The sequence below is a fragment of the Ranitomeya imitator genome, chromosome 3 (genome assembly GCF_032444005.1).
Source record: "Ranitomeya imitator isolate aRanImi1 chromosome 3, aRanImi1.pri, whole genome shotgun sequence".
Classification (NCBI taxonomy): domain Eukaryota; kingdom Metazoa; phylum Chordata; class Amphibia; order Anura; family Dendrobatidae; genus Ranitomeya; species Ranitomeya imitator.
Genome location: NC_091284.1, coordinates 645,029,950 through 645,052,894, shown reverse-complemented (window position 1 = coordinate 645,052,894; position 22,945 = coordinate 645,029,950). Strand labels below are relative to the sequence as shown.

General features: G+C 40.6%; 1 pseudogene; it reads right to left on the bottom strand.

Moving 5' to 3' along the window:
• Nucleotides 1-6,827: 6,827 nt before the first annotated feature.
• On the bottom strand, nt 6,828-8,362 carry LOC138671710 (uncharacterized; annotated as a pseudogene).
• Between the last annotated feature and the right edge of the window lie 14,583 nt (nt 8,363-22,945).

Genomic DNA, 22,945 nt, shown 5'->3' with positions numbered 1-22,945 from the left:
CTGTGAGTAGTAGAGGAAAAGACGCACGTAGGCAGAAAACAGGATTTAGCAAATGAGGCACACACTAGCTAAATAGGAAAGGATAGGACAGGATACTAAGCGGTCAGTATTAAAAATCCTTCCAAAACTATCCACAGCAGAAAATACAAAAAACTCCACCATCTAACTAAAGATGTGGAGCATATATCTGCATCTCCAAAGAATCCAACAAGACCGAAAAAACACTGACACAGTCTAAGCTGGACAAGAGAAAAACAAATGAATAGCACAGAATATAAGCACACTGCATGTGTGCCACAGAAACAAAAACCAGACACTTATCTTTGCTGAATTGACAGCTGAGCAGGAGAAGCCAGAAAGTGATCCAACACTTCAGAAGAAACATTGACAACTGGAAAGGGCTAATGAATCCTGCACACTTAAATATCCCAGTCCGAACTGCAATCAGCAGATACACCTGGCCAGGACTGTAACTCAGAGACAACTGCATTCCCACCTACAACCACTGGAGGGAACCCAAGAGCAGAATTCACAATAGTACCCCCCCTTGAGAAGGGGTCACCGATCCCTCACCAGGGCCTCCAGGACGATCAGGATGAGCCAGATGAAAGGCACGGACCAAATCAGCAGCATGGACATCAGAGGCAAAAACCCAAGAATTATCCTCCTGGCCATAACCCTTCCATTTGACAAGGTACTGAAGCCTCCGCCTCGAAAAACGAGAATCCAAAATCTTCTCAACCACATACTCCAACTCACCATCAACCAACACAGGGGCCGGAGGATCAACAGAGGGAACAACGAGCACCACATATTTCCGCAATAAAGATCTATGGATGACATTATGGATAGCAAAATAGGCCGGAAGCGCCAAACGAAAAGACACTGGATTAATAATCTCAGAAAACATGACGGGAAGACAACCAGACCAGATCCCCAACCCGAAGCCGGGAACCAACACACCGACGACGGTTAGCAAAACGTTGAGCCTCCTCCCAAGACAACACCAAATTGTCCACCACATGAGCCCAAATCTGCTGCAACCTGTCAACCACAGAATCCACACCAGGACAGTCAGAAAGCTCAACCTGCCCAGAAGAAAAACGAGGATAAAAACCAAAATTACAAAAGAAAGGCGAAACTAAAGTAACCGAACTAGCCCGATTATTAAGGGCAAACTCGGTCAATGGTTAGAAGGCCACCCAATCATCCTGATCAGCAGACACAAAGCATCTCAAATAAGTTTCCAAAGTCTGATTAGTTCGCTCGGTCTGGCCATTTGTCTGAGGATGAATTGCAGAAGAAAAAGACAAATCAATGCCAGCCTAGCACAAAAGGCCCGCCAAAACCTAGAAACAAACTGGGAACCTCTGTCGGACACAATATTCTTCGGAATCCCATGCAAACGAACCACATGCTGAAAAAACAACGGAACCAAATCTGAAGAGGAAGGCAATTTAGGCAAAGACACCAAATGAACCATCTTAGAGAACCGGTCACAAACAACCCAGATAACAGACATTTTCTGGGAGACCGGAAGATCAGAAATAAAATCCATCGAAATATGCGTCCAGGGCCTCTCAGGGACTGGCAATGGTGAAAGCAACCCACTAGCACGGGAACAACAAGGCTTGGCCCGCGCACAAGTCCCACAGGACTGCACAAAAGAACGCACATCACGCGACAAAGAAGGCCACCAAAAGGACCTACCAACCAAGTGTCTGGTACCAAAAATGCCAGGATGACCAGCCAACACGGAACAGTGAACCTCAGAAATCACTCTACTAGTCCATCTGTCAGGAACAAACAGTTTCCCCACAGGACAGCGGTCAGGTTTGTCACCCTGAAATTCCTGAAGAACCCGTCGTAAATCAGGGGAAATGGCAGACAGGACCACCCCTTCTTTCAGAATACCGACCGGTTCTAAGACCTCAGGAGAATCAGGCAAAAAACTCCTAGAGAGGACATCGGTCTTAATATTCTTCGAACCCGGAAGGTACGAGACCACGAAATCAAAACGGGAAAAAAACAAGGACCTTCGAGCCTGTCTAGGATTCAGCCGTTTGGCAGACTCGAGGTAAATAAGATTCTTATGATCAGTCAAGACCACAATACGGTGTTTAGCTCCCTCAAGCCATTGTCGCCACTCCTCAAACGTCCACTTCATAGCCAACAACTCCCGATTGCCGACATCATAATTGCGTTCAGCAGGCGAAAACTTACTGGGAAAGAGGGCACACGGTTTCATCAAGGAACCAACAGGATCCCCCTGAGACAAAACGGCCCCTGCCCCAATCTCAGAAGCGTCAACCTCAACCTGAAATGGAAGAGAAACATCCGGTTGGCGCAACACCGGAGCAGGAGTAAATCGACGTTTAAGCTCCTGAAAGGCAGAGACAGCTGCAGAGGACCCATTCACCACATCAGCGCCTTTCTTCGTCAAATCGGTCAAGGGTTTAACCACACTGGAAAAATTAGCAATGAAACGGCGATAAAAATTTGCAAAACCCAAAAATTTCTGAAGGCTCTTCACGGATGTGGGCTGAATCCAATCATGAATGGCCTGAACCTTAACCGGATCCATCTCTATAGATGAGGGAGAAAAAATAAAGCCCAAAAAAGAAACCTTCTGCACCCCAAAGAGACACTTAGACCCTTTCACAAACAAAGCATTGTCACGAAGGATCTGAAATACCATCCTGACCTGTTGCACATGAGACTCCCAATCATCTGAAAAAATCAAAATATCGTCCAAATATATAATCAAGAGTTTATCAAGATAAGTCCGGAAGATATCATGCATGAAGGACTGAAAAACAGATGGAGCATTAGAGAGTCCGAATGGCATCACAAGGTATTCAAAATGGCCTTCAGGCGTGTTAAACGCAGTTTTCCATTCATCACCCTGCTTAATACGAACAAGATTATATTCCCCCCGAAGGTCAATCTTAGTTAACCAACTAGCTCCCTTAATCCTAGCAAACAAATCGGAAAGCAAAGGTAACGGGTATTGAAACTTGACCGTGATATTATTCAAGAGGCAATAATCAATACAGGGTCTCAAGGAACCATCTTTTTTAGCAACAAAAAAGAACCCCGCTCCCAACGGTGAAGAAGATGGCCGAATATGCCCTTTATCCAAAGACTCCTTAATATAGCTCTGCATGGCGGTATGTTCAGGCACAGACAGGTTGAAAAGTCGACCCTTAGGAAACTTACAGCCTGGAATCAAGTCAATAGCACAATCGCAGTCCCTGTGCGGTGAAAGGAAACTGGACTTGGGCTCATCGAATACATCCTGAAAATCAGACAAAAACTCTGGAATTTCAGAAGAGGAAGAAGAGGAGATTGACATCAAAGGAACATCATTATGAACCCCCTGACAACCCCAACTAGTCACAGACATTGACTTCCAATCCAACACAGGATTATGTACCTGCAAACACGGAAAACCCAGCACGATAGCATCATGCAAATTATGCAACACCAGAAATTGACAATCTTCCTGATGGACTGGCGCCATGCGCATGGTAACCTGTGTCCAAAACTGGGGTTTATTTTTAGCCAAGGGTGTAGCATCAATGCCCCTTAAAGGAATAGGGTTCTGCAAAGGCTGCAAGGGAAAACCACAACGCTTGGCAAACTCGAAGTCCATTAAGTTCAAGGCGGCGCCTGAATCCACAAACGCCATGACAGAAAATGATGACAATGAGCAGATCAAGGACACAGATAATAAAAATTTAGGTTGTACAGTATTGATGGTAATTGAACTGGTGATCCTCTTTGTCCATTTGGGACAGACAGAAATGACATGAGAAGCGTCGCCACAATAATAACACAACCTATTCTGACGTCTGAAACCTTGTCGTTCTGTTCTAGACAGAATCCTATCACACTGCATTGGCTCAGGAATTTGCTCTGAGGATAACGCCACAGCGCGCACAGTTCTGCGCTCCCGCAAACGCCGGTCAATCTGAATGGCCAGAGACATAGAATCTCTCAGTCCGGAAAGCGTGGGAAACCCCACCATAACATCTTTAATGGATTCAGAAAGACCCTTTCTGAAAATTGCTGCCAAAGCATCATTATTCCATTTAGACAACACCGACCATTTTCTGAATTTCTGGCAATACAATTCTGCCGCCTCTTGACCTTGAGACAGGGCCAACAAGGTCTTTTCAGCTTGATCCACAGAATTAGGTTCATCATATAACAATCCCAAGGCCTGAAAAAAGGAGTCTACATCAAGCAAAGCCGGATTCCCAGATTCCAGGGAAAATGCCCAATCCTGCGGGTCGCCACGAAGCAGGGAAATGACCATTTTTACTCGCTGAATGGAATCACCGGAGGATCGAGGTCTTAAAGCAAAAAACAGTTTACAGTTGTTTTTAAAACTCAAAAATTTGGACCTGTCACCAAAAAACAAATCAGGAGTAGGAATCTTCGGTTCTAAAACAGGAGTCTGAACAATATAATCAGAAATACCCTGTACCCGAGCAGCAAGCTGGTCTACATGAGAAGCTAATTCCTGAACATTCATGCTAGCACAAGGCTCTTCAGCCACCCAGAGATAAAGAGGGAGGAGAAGACAAAGTAGACTAAAGAAAAAAAATGGCTCAAGACCTTTCTTCCCTTCTTCTGAGATGCATTTAACTCATTATGGGCCAGTTGTACTGTTATGACCAGGTGACCTTGGAGCAGCATGAAAACTTTCACTGGAGTAGGTGGTAACTATACTGACTGCAAACCCTGATCTTATCACCGCAACTAGAAGTAGCCGTGGGGTGTGCCTAACAAAACCTAGACACCTCGACACAGCCGGAGGACTAAATACCCCAATAGATGGAAATAGGAATTTCTACCTTGCCTCAGAGCAGAACCCCAAAGGATAGGCAGCCCCCCACAAATATTGACTGTGAGTAGTAGAGGAAAAGACACACGTAGGCAGAAAACAGGATTTAGCAAATGAGGCACACACTAACTAATTAGGAAAGGATAGGACAGGATACTAAGCGGTCAGTATTAAAAATCCTTCCAAAACTATCCACAGCAGAAAATACAAAAAACTCCACCATCTAACTAAAGATGTGGAGCGTATATCTGCATCTCCAGAGAATCCAACAAGACCGAGAAAACACTGACACAGTCTAAGCTGGACAAGAGAAAAACAAATGAATAGCACAGAATATAAGCACACTGCATGTGTGCCACAGAAACAAAAACTAGACACTTATCTTTGCTGAATTGACAGCTGAGCAGGAGAAGCCAGAAAGTGATCCAACACTTCAGAAGAAACATTGACAACTGGCATGGGCTAATGAATCCTTCACACTTAAATATCCCAGTCCGAACTGCAATCAGCAGATACACCTGGCCAGGACTGTGACTCAGAGACAACTGCATTCCCACCTACAACCACTGGAGGGAACCCAAGAGCAGAATTCACAACATGCATCCCAGTGGGATTCAAAGAGTTAAAAAATTCTACAAGGTAATCTGTGAGAATCACACCCTGCTCTTCCGCAATTGTGTCGTCGGAGCGATATGTTGAGTGTTCACCTTGAACTTGACTAAGAATTTTGTCGTTCAAGGCGTGAACGTCATCATTCAATGGTGTAAGAATTGCTTTATTGGCAATTACTTCTACCATTGCATTGGTAATCTCAATTGAGTCGCCAAAAATAGCTGTATTTAAATCACCCTCTTCAATAAAAGAATTTGGGTTTTCAATTGTGTCTTCTGGTAGACCATATACATTTGACAACTCTCCTTTGCCAAGTTGTAGTAACCATGAGTTGTACTCAACTGTGTCCTGAGATGTTCTCATATCCTGATGTAACTGGAACCGTGAAAATGCATTCCAGGATTTTGAGTATATAATGGTTGACTGTACAATTTGGGCTCATTTTCCACCTTTACTATTAGTAGAGTTTGATGAAAGTCACCACAATTTATGAAAACTTTTCCACCAAATGCTCTTTTTTTCACATATGTCTGGAACAAATTATCCACAGCATTCATATTAAAGCAGGGAGTCATTGTTACTTTGTCCCAAATAACGACAGATGACTTCCTAAGCTCCTTTGCTGGAAGTGAGGTTGGCTTAATTTTTGACACTGTGATCTCATTTGTTGTAATTCCAAACCAAACTTGGAATGGTAGGTGCTGCCATTTTTTAGTAATGTAGCCGCCAATCCAGTGGAGGCTACTGAGCAAATAGACTTCTTTTCTGCTTGTAGTGTACAAAAATATCTTCCCACTGACTCCTGGGCCGTCAAGAAAAAAACAGTGTGAGCTAGTGTCGTCTGGCTGTGATGCAGCATTGACTCCTTGCATAATTGTATCGAAAGCTGATTTCTGAGCTTCATTAAGCATAGCTTTCAATTGCTCAGCCTCCTGCTTTATTACAGCATAATTCAGTTGCTCCAGTATTTCATCTGGAACGTTTACTGGAGTTGGCAATCCATAGTCAGCACAGGACTTTTTATTGCTTAAGAGCATTTCATTAAAATCACAAAGAGCCAGTTGCTCAGCAATTTCTGGAGTACACCGCCTGGTGTAATCCTCCATAAATTCAATTTTATATTTTTGCCATAAGGCCAATGGTTTAACTGTTTCCCCATATACACAAATTATAGCAAATAATTTGCGAAGTTGGTAGGGCATTTGGAAAGCGATTACATCCACTATACCATCTTCCCAATGGGAATCGTCTTCAAAAGGATGAAGATCAATGCGCGCATTTTCATATGTGTCATGTACGACTCTATTGACAGTCCTTAAGTCAGCATGGGACTTTGCTCTTCTTACGTGAGGTAAAAGGAGTCTTAAGTAATACAGCTCCCATCTGTTAAAAAGACTGTATACATTCGGTAAATTGTTTTCCCAAATTGAGCCCATCGTTTTTTCCATACTTCTTGTACAGCTTTTCTATCCCAGACATATTGTTCAGGGTTTTCACTGTACAAATACTGACGGGCTGAAGTGTCAACCCTGTTTAGCTCAAAGTAAGCCTGCAGAGTAGAGGCTTTTGAGTTTGAAATAATCATATCCACATTAAAATCTTCGAAAAACATTTGCTGCATGTTTTCAAGGTGAACAGCAAGACTTTTAATTGTATGTGAAGCATCATGCATTTTATTTTTTCTGATTCTCCACATGCCCTCAGGGGCGCTTATATACCAAGAATCTAGGTACATAGCGGGTTCATTCCAGTTTAATGTATCAAACTTGATATTGGCACAGTCATGTACTTTGTATACATATTTGAAAAGATATTTAACACTTTTTATTGAAGCACATACTGTATCTCAACATTGATGTGGAAATTATACTTGAGTAATAAATAAGGGTTGAATGGAACTACCCATCTATTGTCGATTTCTCGCTTTCCTTATCTGGTTTTCCCAGTATTGCATCGATGGTACTGTGGGTAACCATCAACATTGGGGTTTGTCTTTGTATTAAATTCCTTTGGGAATTTTTTTGCGCATTGACCATCTGTCATGCATATAGCACCAGGTTGATCTGCGCCACATGGGTCATGAATCATGTGCTTCATCCCTGCCTCTTGCAGTTTTGGATTTGTTGTCTCTTTTGGGATTCAGCAGGTACCAATTCGACAATTATTTCTTTGTCCCTCGGTTTATCTTCCTCTCTGAGGATTAAGAGCATGTGGTAGTCCAAGCTTTTGAAATTCTATTACAAGCACATAGGCAATTACACAGCCAAAAATGTGTTTTTTCAAAATCTCATTAAGCACGGCTTGGAGTTTGATTTTAAATACTCGTGCAACCAAGTCTCGTCTGAACTCTGGCCTTTGCCATGGTTCTGAGTTTTCAGTAATTTCTTTCCACTTTTGGTTACAGGTTATTGTAACAAAAAGGTCTGTCTTTCCGAATTTTTGGATAATTGACATGGTGTCTTGGCAATTTTTCTGCATAGCTCTTGGGCTTCCAATGAAAGTGGACGGTAAAATTACAACTGTCCCAACTTTTAGCCCTTGGTGTCATGCAGCATTATAGATGTGATCCATAACGCCGGCATAATTGTCGACGCGTAATGCCTTTTGATTTTGTTTTATATATTCGATCCTGTCAGATTCAATTTTGATGTAACTGTCAACGATAAATTGTTGCGTCAACTCCCCAGCATTTAAAATGGGATTGAACTTGTCACGAATGGCAAGCCTGTATGCATAGTACTGCAACAGGATGATTTTTTCTTGTCGATCTGGATCCACTGGCATGGATGGTAGATGAATGTCACCAATTCCTTGATGTTGCACACTTAGGGCAATCAGAGTTGCCAAATTTATTGTCCATCCACTGTCCTCATATTGGAATAGAAGTGGATATGTCATTGCACACACTTTCTGTGATGAAAGCTGATTTGAACAGTTAGATTTTCACTTTTGAGGTGAACTCTGATGTCCCTATTAAATGGGGGTTCACCCATTGCATTTTGATAAATTATAGCTACTTCATTTCACCTTGATGCATTGTAGTGCCTCTGGTCATCATTATAGTAATTTATAATTGACATTGTTATTTCGAATGGATTGCGATTTTCTAATTCCGCAATCCTCTCTTCCTCTATTTCAAATTCCCACATCATTGTGAAGGCTCTTGCGAGTGGGTTAATTGCTTTCATTTTCTCTCCAAGAGATGATAGCAGTGCTGGGAGGCACTTTTTATTTGCTTGACTTCTTGTACTTAATGCTTCTTCACTGTCCAAGATATAAATCTGGGCAAACTTAGGAGTACTACCCACAGCGGGATACAGTGGAGCAGTTCTATGATAAATTTGTTTATGAATTCTAAAACAGTATGGACTATGCTGAGGAGGTGGCGATACTTGTGCTCCCATTGATGCTAAAGCAAGCGAGCTATTGTATTGCCTTATATTAGCCATAAAGTTATTGGAGTTCTGATGCTCTCCTTTCATCAACTTGACTAATTGATCATCCATACAAATGGGATGTAAGTGGATGCTCCCTCTCTTGCAGCAGGAAGGCAATGTTTTGTCCTGTGCCATTTCATCTTTGAAATTTTTAGATTGGCAGAACTGACATCGAAATGTCAATTCACCAGCATAGTTCTCTTCAATACGTGTCTCATCAATTTGATTGAGAAGTCCTCTAGCGGCAAACGCAACTTGCCATCGTCAAGTGGCTCTTGCATTTTGGGCACGTATTCTATCTTGTTCTCTTTTTTGTGAAATATGTGTATCACTTTGTGCATTGCGTGTTGCTCGTTGTCATGCAGCATTAGATGCTCTACATGTTTCAGTTACTTCATTAATTTCTCTTGCTGTGGCCGCCCTCTGTCGGGCTGCATCAGCAGTTATTCAACATTTCGTTCATCTTCTGTTTCATTAAAACGCAGGTTATGCATCCGTATGCGATTCGCTTCTCTACTTGCAGCAGTGTGCTCAATTTGATCAATCTTTGCAATGTTGCTTCACACTGTTGCCTCACAGGCTAACATTCAAAAAAGGCTTATGCCTTAACTCGCCACCAGGGAGGGCTCCTCTCCTTAGGTGTCCATGTTTATGCCCAACTGTGGATGACTCATTGTGCACAGACACATGGACACGTCCAAATTAGCTATATTGATGCTATATCACATATCAGCTTACAAATCAATATTACAGGTTTACACAAACAAAGGTCTCCTTTCTTTACCAGCCAGAAAGAAATTCTTAAATTCAAAAGCCAACATAGAGAATAGAGAAGTCCCCTATATTTCCATTAACAGATGAAAATACTGAGTGAGACCTTTCTTTTATTGTGGATTGAGTTGAAGCTGTTGTTGGGAACATTTTACATTAACATTTGGGAATACATTTATCCAGCAGTCTATACTGACTACCTACTTTGGGATTTCTGATGTATCTAAAATTCTGAGTGATGTGATTCAGATGAAACCCCCGAAGGATACATTCACTATAATAAGCAGCAGAGTTGCTCTGGATTCTGTCTGGCCTCTGATCAGTGGTCTCTGCCTCTGATCAGTGGTCTCTCTCTGGCGGTACTCCGCCATTATCGCTGCTTCTCTTCATCCCGAACATAGGCCACAGTCTTCCATAGCGACATAGTTCGCCTAGGAGCCCTTGCACCAGTATATTGTATCGCCCCACAGCATTTCTGCAGTAAGGTGTTTTTTTGCCTTCTACTTTGTTAACCCGGCAACAACAGATAAATTGGAATTGTTCTGAGGAAGGTCCATTGGGACCGAAAACGTTTAACAATATCTGTTTAATCTGTGTCTGGACGTGCAATAAAAATCAACAAATTATCACGTTACAACTTGTTTGAGTGCCAAGTCTTTGTTATATATTGATTCGCGGGTTGGACACCCTACTTAAGCACCAGATTCTCACCTATTGACAGAGTGCCATATCTTTACACAATCTCTGATCAGTGGTGTCATTCTTTAGAAAAGTGCACAAAACTGTGGCTGATGGCACTTTTATGCAATCCTAAAAATATTTATTCTTCGGATCAGTACAATTACTGTGATACCGCATTTATATTGTTCTTTTATGTTTTGCTGCTTTTACACAAAACTAGATAAAATATTTTTTTTGCATTGCTTTATTCTGAGAGCTTTCACTTTTTTATTTTTATGCTGATGAAGCTGTATTGCAATTTGTTTTTTGCGGAGCATGATGACTTTTTGAGTGGTATCATGTTTGTTTATATCTGTCTTTTTTTATTAAACTTTTTGTTCTGTGGTATGATGATAAACCATTGTTTTTTGCCTTGTTTTTATTTTATATGGTGTTCACTAAAGGGGCAATCTTGTGGGACACTTTTATAGGTTGGGTCATTGCAGACACGGCGATACCAAATATGTGTACTTTTATTGTTCATATGTTTTTTCATACAAATATTCATTAATAGATACAATATCTTTTATTTTTTTCATTATTTTTGATTTTTAAAAAAAATATATTTTTACAACTATTTAAAACATTTTTTTTTTTTACTTTTTTTTTTCTTTTTTACTATGTCCCCCTAAAGGGCCTATCATTTTTTGCAAGCTGATCTCTTGTACAGTATTTGGATGCAGTAGCATCCCCATGCTATATAAACTGTCAGCTCTGCACTGACAGAGAAAGATGCTGATCATGCACTGTGCATGATCAGCAAGTTTCCTTGCTCTGGTCACCCGGATTTCATCATGATGACATCAGGTCATCATGGCAACAATTGGGAACGGAGTCTGCAATCCAAAGGCAGAGGTGCTGTCAGCTCTCTGCCGATTCCCGGAATGCTGCAATTGTGTTCGATCGCGGCATTTCTGGGGTTAAAGTGCCAGATGCGGTGCGTGACAACTCCTGGCACTAAGTGCCGGGCATCAGCTGTCAGAATCAGCTGATACCCAACGGCGATTTCCCACGCACAGCTTGATGCGCGATCGATTGTGTGGATATAATAATTAGTTCCTGGTTACATAGGCCCAGGGCACATGGATGAATTATTATGTCCGATGCCAGAAAGGGGTTAATGAGGAGGGAATATAATACGTTCCATAGGGGAAGACTTACTAGAGATTTTTAAGGTGGTGTAATGATCAAAACAAACTGGAAATAATTTTTTTAGTTGAGGTTGGAAGCCTATTAAGGTCTGCCCAGGGTTTGCAAATGACTAAACACTTATTTGGATTTTCTAGGACAGTAACATTGATCTATCAGATATTCTTAAGATCTGAGATGAAAAATCTCACCAAGGATCAAAAAGAATCCCTAGTGAGCAATGTAACACTGTCAGTGTTTATCCAAGCACTGCAGTTAGCCTGTTTCTATTTTTTTATACTAAAGAAGCACAGCAGTTAATTTGTTTCTTTTTTTATACTAAAGAAGCTTTAGAAGGTAAGTAATTGCCAAAATGTACTAAAATTTGTAGACAGGTACACAAGAAATAAGCACAAAAATGCAAACCTGATATAATAATACAATATAAAAACAATATATTACAGGCACAGTGTCTTGAAGAAGTATTCATACTCTATAAGCTTTTTCACGTTTTTTCACATTACATCCATAAATGTAAATGTACTTTATAGGGATTTTATGTGATATACCAACACAAAGTAGCAAGTACGTATTTGTGAAGTGTTAATGAAATGATTCATTTTATTCTAAATATTTTAAAAGTGGAATTATGAAAATTGTCACATACATTTGTATTCAACCTCCCTGAGTCAATACTTTGTAGGACCACCTCTTGCTGCAATAACTGCTGCAAGTCTTTTGGGTTTTGTCTCTAAAAATCTTTCACATTTATTTTTCATCCACTCTTTTTAGGGTAGCAGTCCTGCAGTAAATTAAACCGGGACCCTTGTCTCAAGTCTTTTGCAGCCTCTAATTTGTTTTCCTCCAGGATTGCCCTGTATTTAGTTCCATCCAGCTTCCCATTATCTCTAACCAGCTTCTCTGTCTCTGCTCAACAAAAATATCCCCACAGTGTGATGCTGCCACCGCCATATTTGACTGTGGGAATTGTGTTTTCAGGGTGATTTGCAGTGTTTGTTTTCTGCCACACATAGTATTTTACAGTTTCCCAGAGAAGCATTGCATGGCAAATAAACCTAATTACATTAGCATGCCAGGCCCGGTATGTCACTCTCCATAAGAAGAAATGTTACCCCTTAGATCTAAATTTAGCCCCAAAAGTTCTACTTTGGTCCTATCTGAAAAGAACACCTTCTTCCACATGCTAGCTGTGTTCTCTACTTGGATTTTTGCAATCTGTAAATGGGACTTCTAATCACCTGCTTTCAAAAATGGCTTTCTTCTTGTAACTCTTCCATAAAGGCCAGATTATTGGAGGATACAACTATTAGATGTCCTGTTAGCAGATGGTCCCACTTGAGCTGTGGATTTCTGAAGCTCTTCTAGAGTGATCACGGTCTTCTTCTCTAATTAGTGTTATAGTTGTTTTGGGATGTCAGTTTAGGTGGACAGCCATGTTTTGGTAGGATTGAAGTTGTTTCATACTCTTTTAATTTTGGATGATGGATTGAACAATGCTCCATGAGACATTCAGAGCTTGAGTTATTTTGTCATAACTTAGCCCTGTTTTACTCTTTTCCACAGCTTTATCACCTTAACCTGTAAGGCAGGGGTGTCAAACTGCATTCCTCGAGGGCTGCAAACAGGTCATGTTTTCAGGATTTCCTTGCATTGCACAGGTGATAATTTAATCACCTGCAGAGAATGATTCCAGCACCTTGTGCAATGCTAAGGAAATCCTGAAAACATGACCTGTTGGCAGCCCTCGAGGAATGCAGTTTGACACCCCTGCTGTAAGGGGTGTTCCTTGGTTTTTATGATGCTGTTTGAGCCCATATATTAGTAAAACAAACCTTTGAGATCTTCACCAAACAGCTGAATTTTTACTGAGAATAATGTGCACAGATAAGGATTCAATTAACTAATTATACAACTTCTGGAGGCGATTGGTTATACAGGATTATTTAGGAGTTTCAAACTACAGGAGGCTGAATAAAAAATATCACAATTTTGAGGTTTATATTAAAAAGAAGTAAAAAAATCATGTATCATTTCTTACACTTCACAAATACTTGCTATTTTTGTAGGCATAGCACACAAATCCTAATAAAATACATTTGAGTTTTGGGCATAACCTGAAAAATGTAAAAAAGTTCACATAGTGTGAATATTTTTTAAAGGCACTGTATATTTTCAGATAATTATTTACACTGAAAATCATTAGGTGTGGCAAATTAAAGAATGGATACTTCTCATTTATTCTATTTTTATTAACTTCCCAAAACATTTAGAACGATACAGTTAAAAGGACAACTGTCTACTCTTCTTAGCATCACCCCAGTTACTATCTGATGAGTTCACCTTGTCTGTCTTTACTTGTTACTTCTCAGGATCATTGCTTGTTTTATTTAATAAAGTGAAATAGCTGCTGAATTAGAATTGCAATATGTTCAATCATTCATAGCATCATGATATATTTTTGATACCCCAGAAGTCTTTTTAATCAAAATGACATTGTTTCACCAGATTAAAACAGATCTTTTGTATGTCTGAGGATAGTATGCATGTAAAATTATAACCCTACAAAAGATAAGAATAAATATATATCTTTATAGACAGATACAGTATATACTGCATATATGTATATGTATACACTGTGTCTTGAAAAAGTATTCATGCACTGAACTTTTCCACATTTGTTTTGCATTACACCCACAAAGTACCATGTATTTGTGAGCTGTAAAGGAAATAAAGGGCAGAATAGTATAAATAAATGAAACTATAAATTACAGTCAGTTTAGTTTTTGCATACCTGTTTTACTAGTCCAGTTTGGCAATGACATAATCTGAAATATACTGTGGGCTGTTTCCGCAGTTTGTTGATACATCATTCTTTTTAGCTAGAGAAATTAAATCTAAATATCTAAAAAGAAATTATACTAAATATATGCATTTAACTGTGCATTTCTCTGTTGAAAAACATGTTTGTTTGCCAATTGGAGGCATTTACTCTCAACATCAGTAGTACAAGTATGCTATTGTTTCTTTAGGCATTTAAGCTGCCACTGTTGATTCTGTAACCCAATATTTGTGTACAAACTGTATGTTTCTTGAAAAAGTACCATTGGCAGTAGAAGTAATAGAGAGAGAAAAAAACACCCCATAACGCATTCTAGAATTGTGGGAGCCCCAAGCTGAAGCTGCTCAGGTATAATACCAATGTAGGTCACAACTGGACTGCTTTGACTCTACTAAGCCTATCATTGGAAAGGAGGGCATAAGGAATATATGGAATACTTGTCATTTCTGTCACAGCAGGCTGATGTTACATCTGACAGTGACACTGTCAGTAAAGTCAATATTCTTCTATATCCACCTCTTCCTCCTCCATAATATTTTAATTTTTATAAAGTGGAATTTCAAATCTTTCAAAGACACATGCAACTGTTCTGCCTCTTAGTCCCCTAAAGGAATGGAGGAATGAAAAAATCAGGCATAGGAAAAGGAGCTCAGAACACTTTTCATACAAAGGCAACTATAAACAAAGTCAAGGATGATGGTGATGATTGAGCTTTATCATGGCTGATTATCAAAAATAGAGGGGACCCACAGCGTGGGGTCCCCTTCACTTCTGATAACCAGCCAAGCTAAAGCAAACAGTTGGGGGCTGGTATTCTTAGACTGGTAAGGGCGATGGATGTTTATAATCTGGAAGGGGACCAATATTCATGGCCCTTTCCTAGGCTATTAATACTAGCCTGCAGGTGTCTGCATAGCCTTTGCTGGCTATTGAATATAGTGGGAACTGCACATCATTTTTGGGGGGTCTCCCCTATAATAATCAGTAAAGGCTGAGCAAACAGCTGTGAACTGATATTAATAGCCTGGGAACTTTTATGATTATGGGCTGCTTCCCAGAATATTAACATCAGCGTTAGGCTTTACCTCTGATGCTTATGATTTTTTTTTATTTATTACCAAGAACAGTAAGGTCACATCATAGAAACTGTTTCTCTTGCTTTACAAGTGCCAGTGCTGGACTGATGATCACTCACGAGTCTAAGAATCTGCACTCCTGCATTCAACAGTATGGCAGTGGAGTTATCGTGAGACTGGGGGCATGAACGCAGGTAGCCTTTCAAATTACCATGGTTCACAGCCACTGGATCTCCTGACAGCTATGAGCCTGGAAACATCATGGAAAACTTTGAGGGACATTTTAAGGTTACTGGAGATTTCAGCTGCTGGAACACCTGGAGGTTGTGAACAAAGGTTACCTTAGGTATGTATTTTACTGTACTTGTTAATAAATAAATAAAAAATAAAAAAACAGCGAGGGGTGCCCCTTAATTTTTATAAGCAGCAGAGGGAAACCAATGGCTGAGGGCTGATGTTAATGTTCTGGGAAGGAACCAATAGTACTCTTTCGTCAGCTGATGCCGGGGACTGGAGGTAACCTTTTTACTGCCACTCACAGCTGTAATGATATTACCACCAATCAGAGCCCATGTTTGCCGTGATATCATGCAGATGACAGCTTGGCAAACAATGGATGTTTGAGCCTCCCATTCATCTGAATGTGGTCAGGGTTCCGGTACCCTTCTGCTACCTGAACCAAACTTTTTTAGATATTTGGCCGAATCTGCCAGGTTCACCCATCACTATTCACCACTACTACTCCCATTACTCCTCCTTCTTATTTGCCATAACATGACCAGATAACAATTCTTAATTGTGTTTTGAGAAAGTAAGTGTATGCTCCCAGACATCCACTTGATTCCAACTAAACTACTATTTGGTCAAGTTATTTGTGCTACAGTCGCTTCCATATCACCTAATATAGCTGGTTGTCTTCCAAGAACTTATGTTGTTTACTCAATCTAGATGAAAGATACCAAACTACCATTCATTTTTGCAGAAAGTCTGTGCTCTTATGATTTGCTTTTGACCTCCAAAGTCTACTGCGCTGTAGACACAGGCAGCAGCAACTATGAAAGGCAGTAAAAACCCTCTAGGCTAATTTTTTGAGACTTAATGATACAACACTACAACCAGAACAGATGGTGATGCCTGTGCAGCAGCAAGTCACAAAGGTTTACACAGGCAGGCTTGAGTATGTGCCATTGATTTAAAATTTTGCAAACTGTAAACCTCTGGCAGATACTAAATTATGGATAATTTTTGTACAGTTTGTTAAAAACTTGCCTTAACTTCTCTATCAATCAGAAAACATGTTGATCTTTGCAGATAAAAAAACTGAAATATTTTTATACATCTTGTGAAAAAAAATATGTGTTTTTCATTTAGGAAACTGGAAACCGCTGAATATCCCTTGAACTTGGATAATTTTGTAAAGCCTTTTGTAGAAAAAACTATGTAGACTTCCATATATAAATTTTGGTAATAAACATCTACAAGTCACGCATGTGTGCCAGAAAACGATAATTTTTGTACTGTTTTTACAATAGAAAATCCTAAACTAAAAAGTCTTTTAGTGCGATGTGCTGTTAAACAAGCTGATGGTTACCGGCAGTCAACATCTGCTTATATGATGTGGTCACATGTACATCCTAAGACCTGTGTTTGAATTAAACAGTTCTAGAGTTGTTTCATATAGCAATAGTAGACCTTAAAGTGTTACACATCTTTTTTGGAGTAATTAAAGACCTAGCAGTAGTGGCAATTCATTATGAATCAATTCTTAGAAAATTCAATGCTTTGTTGAAGTTTGTCAAAACCCAAATTTCACAATCTCTGTTTATCAATAATAACAATAATTGCTTTAACAATTATAAGCTTGGAATCTGCTGCCCCACTTACACATACCAAAGCTCGCAAAATCAACAGACAGCCCTGGCACACCAGCCTGACCAAAGAACTGAGGTGAGCTTCCAGGGCTGCTGAGCGCAGATGGAAAAGATCCCACTCCAACGAGCACTTCATCGCATTCAAACATTCCCTCACTACTTTCAAGACCACACTTGCCACAACTAAACAAACGTACTTCACATCTCTCATATCCTCTCTCTCTCACAACCCTAAACAGTTATTCAGCACCTTCAATTCTCTCCTCCGTCCCCCAGCACCTCCTCCCTCCCCACTTATCTCCGCTGAAGACTTTGCCTCATTTTTCAAGCAGAAGATTGATAGCATTAGAGACAGTTTTGGTCAACAACCCCCAGAGCCCTTCCTCCCGATTTCCCAGCCCTCCACCTCCAAAACCAACTTCTCCACCATTACAGAAGATCGACTCTCCACTCTACTCTCAAGATCGTATCTCACCACCTGTGCACTTGACCCACTCCCATCCCACCTCATCCCAAACCTCACCACAGTCTTCATCCCAACCCTAACCCATCTCTTCAACCTATCACTAACAACTGGTCTTTTCCCCTCAAGCTTTAAACATGCCTCCATCACACCTATCCTCTCTTGACCCATCCTCTGTATCTAGCTATCGCCCTATATCACTTCTCCCATATGCCTCCAAACTACTGGAACAACACATTTACCTTGAACTGTCCTCCCATCTCTCTTCTTGCTCCCTCTTTGACCGCCTACAATCTGGCTTCCGGTCACACCACTCCACTGAAACTTCCCTAACTAAAGTCACCAATGACCTCTTAACCGCAAAGAGCAAGCGACACTACTCTATCCTCCTCCTCCTCGACCTGTCGGCTGCCTTTGACACAGTGGACCATTCCCTATTATTACAAACCCTCTCATCCCTTGGCATCGCAGACTTGGCCCTATCCTGAATCTCATCATACCTAACAGACAGGATATTCAGCGTCTCCCACTCACACACCACCTCCTCACCTCGCCCCTTTTCTGTCGGAGTCCCACAAGGTTCAGTTCTTGGGCCCTTGCTCTTCTCCATTTACACCTTTGGCCTGGGACAGCTCATAGAATCTCATGGCTTTCAGTATCACCTCTACGCTGACGACACACAGATCTACATCTCTGGACCAGATATCACCTCCCATCTAACCAGAATCCCTCAATGTCTGTCTGCTATTTCATCCTTCTTCTCCACTAGATTTCTAAAACTTAACATGGACAAAACAGAATTCATCATCTTTCCCCCATCTCACGCGACCCCCCCAACGAACCTATCCATTACAGTAAATGGCTGCCCACTCTCCCCAGTCCCACAAGCTCGCTGCCTCGGGGTAATCCTTGACGCTGATCTCTCCTTCAAACCACATATCCAAGCCCTTTCCACTTCCTGCCGCTTTCAACTCAAAAATATTTCATGAATCCGTTCATTCCTCAACCATGAATCTGCAAAAACCCTAGTCCATGCCCTCATCATCTCTCGCCTTGACTACTGCAACCTCCTGCTCTGTGGCCTCCCCTCTAACACTCTCGCACCCCTCCAATCTATTCTAAACTCTGCTGCACGACTAATCCACCTGTCCCCCCGCTATTCCCTGGCCTCTCCCCTCTGTCAATCCCTTCACTGGCTCCCCATTGCCCAGAGACTCCACTACAAAACCCTTACCATGACGTACAAAGCCATCCACAACCTGTGTCCTCCATACATCTGTGACCTCGTCTCCCGGTACTTACCTACCCGCAACCTCCGATCCTCACAAGATCTCCTTCTCTACTCCCCTCTTATCTCCTCTTCTCACAATCGTATACAAGATTTCTCTCTCGTATCACCCCTACTCTGGAACCCTCTACCACAACACATCAGACTCTCGCCTACCATCGAAACCTTCAAAAAGAACCTGAAGACCCACTTCTTCAGACAAGCCTACAACCTGCAGTAACCACCGATCGACCAACCGCTGCATGACCAGCTCTACCCTCACCTACTGTATTCTCACCCATCCCTTGTAGATTGTGAGCCTTCGCGGGCAGGGTCCTCATTCCTCCTGTACCAGTTATGACTTGTATTGTTTAAGATTATTGTGCTTCTTTTTATTATGTATACCCCTCCTCACATGTAAAGCGCCATGGAATAAATGGCGCTATAACAATAAATCATAATAATAATAATAATAATAATAATAATAAGCTCCCAAAAATATTCTTAAGGTACCTTCCCACTCAGCGACGCTGCAGCGATACCGACAACGATGCCGATCGCTGCAGCGTCCAGCGACCAATGATCCCGAGGTCCCCGGTAACCAGGGTAAACATCGGGTTACTAAGCGCAGGGCCGCGCTTAGTAACCCGATGTTTACCATGGTTACCAGCGTAAATGTTAAAAAAACAAACACTACATACTTACCTTCCGCTGTCTGTCCTCCGGCGCCCTGCTTTCCTCTGCACTGTCAACACCGGTCAGCCGGAAGGCAGAGCGGTGACGTCACCGCTGTGCTTTCCGGCTGGCCGGCGCTGACACAGGATGCAGGAGGAGTGCAGAGAAGCATAGCGCTGGGGACAGACAGCTGAAGGTAAGTATGTAGTGTTTGTTTTTTTAACGTTTACGCTGGTAACCAGGGTAAAGATCGGGTTACTAAGCACGGCCCTGCGCTTAGTAACCCGATGCTTACCCTGGTTACCAGTGAAGACATCGCTGGATCGGTGTCACACACGCCGATCCAGCGATGTCAGCGGGAGATCCAGCGACGAAATAAAGTTCTGGACTTTCCTCAGCGACCAACGATCTCCCAGCAGGGGCCTGATCGTTGGTTGCTGTCACACATAACGATTTCCTTAACGATATCATTGCTACGTCACAAAAAGCAACGATATCGTTAACGATATCGTTATGTGTGACGGTACCTTTATTCTATGTTTAGAAGAATCAATTCAAAATGATATACTAAAAATGTTTTGGGCAATACAAGTGTTATTTTTGTCTTAGAAAAATGAACTTTCAGCTAAACGTTAATGTGTCCCTGAAACCTGGAACATGGAGAAATGCTCTCTGTTAGCATGTATATACAGCAGAAGAATGAAGGAGGGATCCAGCACAGGGGCAAACAGTAAAGTCATGAATAAGGATGCAGAGACACCTGAAATGCGTAGATTCTATTAACATGAAGATTATATCTTTAATCCCCTGTACTATAGTCACCTGAATAAAGAAACTCTTTTTGCCCATGAGCTGGATCCTTCCTTCATTCGTCAGCTATTTTTGTCTTACACTGTATCTTACTTTTATAATCCTTCTCTATTGTTTCTCTGTATAGTATGGATGCTCAAGAAAATCAGTTTTTCCCCATTTATTCTCTTCGGTCAAAGCTCTGAGTGATGCTCCTTTCTTTTTACTCATTCAGAGACAGGAAATCCTCTTGGGCTCATTCACTAATATTTAATATTTCTTGAAAAATAGTTTAATACTACATTAAAAAAATATAAGAGCCATCGTTTAATTTGATACTCCAATGATAATAAATTGAAATATATTCTAAATAATTGATTGCAAATAATATTACAGATATATCTTATCTTGAAAAAAAGATAAATAAAACATTAATAAGAAATCAAAGTTTTATCCATTTCCAGACTTCCAGTATAAGATACACAGTATCACAAGGCAACATAAATCCTACTGGCAATACATCTGGAGTGCTAACAGTATCAAAGCAGCCTGTGCCATCTACAGATAACGGCACACTTCAAACAAAAATCTTGGCTCATTTTGGGCTTCTTAATCAAAGAGTAAGCTCTACTAATATTTAAAGGTATCACTTGCATAAATGCTGAAATGTTATAGCTAATATTAGGTAAAGCATGTAATCAGCTCTTTATCAAAGTCTAATTGCTGCAAAACTGGGACTATAGGCACGCAAAAAGGTGCACCAGAATCCAAAGAAATAAAATAAATTGCTTTCAATGGGATTACTATTAACGATGCCTGGGGTAGGGATATTTGCATTGGATCTAAGGCTTCAAGACTTTGCTAAATATCTAATTTAGTCAAATATTCACAGGTTGGCAGAAAGGAGAAATTGTGCAGCTGGCATAAAAATAATACATTATGATTTTTACAGGGCACGGAAGGCACACACCAAAGCAAAAGACATTTAGTTACAGAATAAAATATAATTTCTGTTCTATAACAACAGTTTTATCATTGCAAAGAAATATGCATTACAAATGCAAATGGGTATTTTGACAGCACATTAGCAATGTAACAATTATTCTAGTTACTTAGAGGCACTCTATCGGCACTTTGAAATCTTGGATCTTATAAACAAAAGCTCAACCAAATGCTTGTAATGGACTAGTTGTTTAAGAATTTAAAACTGTCGTGGGAATAATAAAATGCATCAATAAAACAGGATCTTCTAGACAGTGCTGTGTAATAAAAGAGCTTTGAAATGTGTCTAACAAAATAGCAAAACAAAAGAATAGAACTGGAAATTTTGCATATTACAATTAACACCAGAAATATGGATATAACTGTGAGATATGGAATTTGTTACTTTGTGAAGGTATTTTTAAAAATGCAATGGCCTAGAAAGTCCCTATTGCTGATCCACTAAATCAATGGGGCTTCCTCATAAAGACAATGCAAGTTCATGTAGCTATTTTAGAGCGGAGGAATGTTGATATGGACTTTTGACCATAAAACAACTCCCGGGTCAAGTACTTTGGAGTGGAAGACTCAGACAGGGTTTCAGGACAGGCAGGCTGATGCAGTCAAATCCTGAAGGACACTTTAGGGCAGGGGTCCCTAACCTGTAGCTCGAGAGCCACATGTGGCTTGCAGGCCTGTGATGTGTGGCTCGCGGCTATCTGCCAGCTTGGTGCATTAGTACTAGGTGTAGCAAATAGCTATTAAGAATAGCTCTCTAGATGGTGAGTTTTGTGTGTAATATTGCACAGAAGAGCAAATCTGAATGAGGGTAAGATAGGAAATCTTGGAGCTTGGCATAGTTCCTTGGTGTTATTTCAGTGGAAAAGCTTTGACTGTCATCATACCGTAATAGGGGGCTGTGGGTGTCACTATTGTGAGAGGGGCAGAAGCTGGAAGTGGTTTGCGACCTTCATGCATAGCTGAATGTGGCTCTCAAGGTTAGAAAGGTTGGGGACCTCTGCTTTGAAACATCTTACTACATGCTCAAGGTCAATAATTATGGACATTGCTTCGCTTCTGAATTCACTAAAATGTTTTTCAAGGATCACTTTGAACTCTATATTTCTCAGTAGGGATTATCATTACAGGCAAACTATTTACATGGGTTTTCCATTCAATCTTAAAATAGATTGTTGATAATGAATAAACTCTTGTAAGTTGGAGGGGCAAGGAAATAAAAAATCTATGGACAACAGAATACGGCAGCCAATAAAAAAATAGGGAACATGTAAAGAAACCTATATAAATTTGGCATTGTCATGATCGTATCTCATGAAAAAATAATAACATGACAACTTTACCTAACTGTAAATGGTGTTCAAAAACTAAAATAGATTCAGAATTATATTTTTGTTCATTTTGTCTCCCAATATTAAAAAGTGT